This window comes from Littorina saxatilis, linkage group LG7 (assembly GCF_037325665.1).
Source record: "Littorina saxatilis isolate snail1 linkage group LG7, US_GU_Lsax_2.0, whole genome shotgun sequence".
NCBI lineage: Eukaryota > Metazoa > Mollusca > Gastropoda > Littorinimorpha > Littorinidae > Littorina > Littorina saxatilis.
In genome coordinates, this window is record NC_090251.1 from 52494618 (window position 1) to 52499617 (window position 5000).

The following is a 5000-nucleotide window of genomic DNA, read 5'->3' on the forward strand; positions in this document are numbered from 1 at the left end:
CACAAGTTTCCGTACGCACCAAACGGAACGACTAGAAACTGCCCTCTCTGTACAGATGATGAAGAAGATGAACACCATGTTGTATTTTTAGGTCCCTTTTAATACAGATCTTCGAGTGAATTACTTAAAAAGCTCGAACTCTAAGCCGCTGTACCAGCAGCTTGTGTATTCTGTAGTCATGATGATAATGTGATGAACAGCTTCAGCACATTGGTGTTCTTTACGTTACAGAAGAGACACACCCTTATTATTAGTCACATGACCAAAGGGAAGTAATCGCTCTTTATGCATACGACATGTGTAATAGAGTAAGCGAGAGTTGTACGGAACCTTTTCTCCTGGCATCTTCCTCAAAAAAGGATGATCGCCGCAAGCTCATATGCTCATCATTTCTTATTAATCAGGTTCAGTGATATGTCATTTGTGACACGGGTGTTAATTTATTTGTTGAACAGATTTCATGCGTGATTTGATTATAATTTATAACATTACTGTGCATACAATCACCGTTATTTAGACCATTATTGTAAGGGGCTGTGGCCTTATACAAGTACAGATTTGTTCTTGTTCTTGTTCTTGTTTTTGTTCTCTCGCTCTGGGTACTTTGTTAATGAGGAAGGCGAGAGAGAACTTGACGTTTACTGCAAAAAAAAGGACTGAACCGTTTAATTGCTATTTCACTTGAGATTTAGTTACCTCCCTTTCATTGTCCGCTCTGACTACACCTTCGAACAAACCAGTTTCCACTCTTTACTAAAGCAAATACATCTGGATTCTGGACACTCTTCTAGTTGTCCTCTTGGTGTCTTAGCCGAGGATGAGGCGTAACGAGAGAAAACATGAAATTGAATTAAGTGTCAGGCTTGAGTGATAATGCAAAGAAGGAGGTGTTGTGTGACTTCGAGGTTATGCAATAAATCAGCTCCACAGCTCTCGTCATAACTTCTTAGTTTGAATCCCGTGGCTTTATAGCTCTCCTTCATAGCTTCAGTGTTTGAGTATCATATCTTCAAAGCTCTCTTTTGTAGCTTCATAGTTTGAGTATCATATCTTCGTAGCTTTTCTTCATAGCTTCATAGTTTGAGTATCATATATTCGTAGCTTTTCTTCATAGCTTCATAGTTTGAGTATCATATATTCGTAGCTTTTCTTCATAGCTTCATAGTTTGAGTATCATATCTTCGTAGCTTTTCTTCATGGCTGTGGCCTTATACAATTAAAGATTTGTCCTTGTTCTTGTTCTTGTTTTTGTTTTCTCGCTCTGGTTACTTTGTTAATGAGGAAGATGAGAGAGAACCGGGCGTGTTTCAGTGCATTCCATTGACTGAATGATTAATCAGGCTTCAGCGTTCTTGGTTTGTTTGGTTTTTTTTTGTGTTTTTTTTGTGTGCGGATCATTCTACTGTTCATTTCCTGCTGACTAACTGAAAATCGTGCTGATTCGATACATTACACAGAAATGCATGTCCAGTACATGACAGTATTCTCCCACGCTATGCATTATGGGATTTATTATTTTTACGATTTTCTGTTTGTTCAAAACGCTCTCGGTGTAAAAAAAGAATATATATCAATGTCATTTTTGTTACAAGTTTAAAAAACCCATTTTAATCATCGTCCTTATTTTCTTGCACAATGAGATTGGTGTTGAAAAACAATTTCAGAGGGTATTTTATTGAAGTTATCAGTGAAATATAATACACACACACACACACACACACACACACACACACACACACACACACACACACACACACACGTGTGTGCGTTTGCGATCACAAGTTCTCAACTATTTGCACACAAACACAACAGATAATAAAAAGTGTTCTTTTATTTTATTTTTTTCCAACTTCATTTCACACTGAACAGGCATGGCTTCTTTGTGATTTTCTTATTCAACCCACACACAAAAAATCAAATCATATTAGACCGGAAAACATCCTGATTGCCGGACGTGATAGGTATTATTTCTGTCGCCACACACTTATTCACACTGCAAAAAGCTGATCTTGTCTGAACTGAAGTCCGTGAAATGCGGGACACAAAACTGGGTTTGTCGCATCCTGGGTGTGTTTGTAAATATGTGTGTAAAAACAGTAACAAGTCGCGTAAGGCGAAATTACAACATTTAGTCAAGCTGTCGAACTAACAGAATGAAACTGAACTCACTGCATTTTTACAGCAAGAGCGTATACTCGTAGCATCGTCAGTCCACCGCTCGATGCAATGGCAGTGAAATTGACAAGAAGAGCGGGGTAGTAGTTGCGCTGAGAAGGATAGCACGCTTTTCTTTATCTCTATTCTTTTTAACTTTCTGAGCGTGTTTTTTAATCCAAACATATCACATCTATATGTTTTTGGAATTAGGAACCCACAAGAAATAAGATGACATTGTTTTTAAATCGATTTCGGAAATTTTATTTTAATAATAATTTTAATATTTTTAATTTTCAGAGCTTGTTTTTAATCCAAATATAACATATTTATATGTTTTTTGGAATCAGAAAATGATGAAGAATAAGATAAACGTAAATTTGGATCGTTTTAAAAACAATTTGTTTTTTACAATTTTCAGATTTTTAATGACCAAAGTCATTAATTAATTTTTAAGCCACCAAGCTGAAATGCAATACCGAAGTCCGGCCTTTGTCGAAGATTGCTGGGCCAAAATTTCAATCAATTTGATTGAAAAATGAGGGTGTGACAGTGCCGCCTCAACTTTTACAAAAAGCCGGATATGACGTCATCAAAGATATTTATCGAAAAAAAGAAAAAAAACGTCCGGGGATATCATTCCCAGGAACTCTCACGTCAAATGTCATAAAGATCGGTCTAGTAGTTTCGTCTGAATCGCTCCACACACACACACACACACACACACACACACACACACACACACACACACACACAGACAGACACACATACACACACACACACACACACACACACGCACACACACACGCACGCACATACACCACGACCCTCGTCTCGATTCCCCCCTCTACGTTAAAACATTTAGTCAAAACTTGACTAAATGTAAAAAGGGAGAGCGAGACAGACAGTGAGAGAGAGAGAGAGAGAGAGAGAGAGAGAGAGAGAGAGAGAGAGAGAGAGAGAGAGAGAGAGAGAGAGAGAGAGAGAGAGAAAGAGAAAGAGAGACTTAGACTTAGATTTAGACTTAGAACATTTTATTTACATAAAGGGTAAACATTTTAAGCCAAAGGCCTAATCTTACAACGTGCCCTTTACATTCACACTAACACATATTCACGCGTACGCCCGACTAGAATCATAGAAACATCAAACATACAGTAATAATAAATGAGAAAAGTAGTAGAAAATACATGAATGGAACATCAATAAAGCAATTACAGAATGGAACATTAATTACGCAATCACACTTGCGCACTCACACGCAGACGCACAAGGAGGAACACATATAATACTAATAATAATACAGAGAGAGAGAGAGAGAGAGAGAGAGAGAGAGAGAGAGAGAGAGAGAGAGAGAGAGAGAGAGGGGGGGGGGGGGGGAAGAGAGAGAGAGAGAGAACGAACGAACGAACGAACGAACGAACTTTATTACTCAAAGATGGAGATGCTGACGTCTAGTCTTACAATCTGTCCCTGCTAAAACTAAACATGTATTAAAATGGATACAATGACAATCGTAACCCAACACGAACAAAAAGCGAATAAAAGGTTATACATGTAGAGATTAATCAGGAAGAGAGAGAGAGGGGGGAAGGGAGAGAGCGAGAGAGAGACGTAAGACATTTTTTATTGATTAAACACACAAGGTTCATTTCAACGGGGTGTGGGGAGGGGGGGGGGTCAGTAATACATGCCGTGTGTTTGTATTTATGGACAATCACCCGGTTTTATCTCTTTCTCTCTAACATAATACTCACACGAACGCACGCACGCACGCTCTCACTCTCTCTCTCACTCTCTCTCTCTCTCTCACTCTCTTTCTCTTAAACCTAAAGACATATCCAGCGCATGAATTAACAATATGGATAGGTGCAACGACAAACAAGTTTACAGTGCTAACATACATTATCGGCTTTCAATCATGCTCTATCGTTCCACGGCACATCGCTCTCTCTCTCTCTCTCTCTCTCTCTCTCTCTCTGTCTCTCTCTGTCTCTGTCTTTCAGAAGGGGCTCTGGCCTAAAACTGAATAAACTTTCGTATTCGTATTCGTATTCTCTCTCTCTCTCTCTCTCTCTCTCTCTCTCTCTCTCTCTCTCTCTCTCTCTCTCTCTCTCTCTCTCTCTCTCTCTCTCTCTCTCTCTCTCTCTCTCCCTCTCTCTCTCTCTCTCTCTCTCTCTCTCTCTCTTTCTCTCTAACATACAAACATTTCCAGCGCAATAATCAACAATTTGAATAGGTACAACAACAACACAAAAATACTTCACCAGCATACATTATTTGCAATCAAACCTGCTCTGACATTCCACGGCACAAACTATGTATAACACATTGCCGTCTCGTTCACCTGTTTCACATTGGGTAACTAGTCCAAAAAACTTTTTCTTTTTTGAAAAACACGAAATAAGAATCTGGCCACATGCACCACTGAATCCCCTTTATCTACAGACATAACACGTATAATACTGTTCGCATCTTCACTCTGGGTTTTTTCTCTTAATATTTTGACATCAAGTCTATAATCACAATATCCTTTGCATACAAACAATACATTTGTCTCGTCTTCCACGTCCTCTCTGCATACAGGGCAAATCAAAAGGCCCGGTACAACGTCAGTTCGATAGCGGCATTTGTGAGTGTTTATGGGTGAAATACCAAATCGAAATTGTATGTATGCATCTCAAAAACAGCGGAGCTGAATATGGTCTATCAAATAATGAGACCATGTTTTCTTGCCATAACCCTGTACATGTTTCATCATGTCATATGCTTTCCTTGCCGGGAGTCTTTCGCTTGGCAAATGTAACACTCTCAGCCAATACTTAATACGAGAGAGAGAGAGAGAG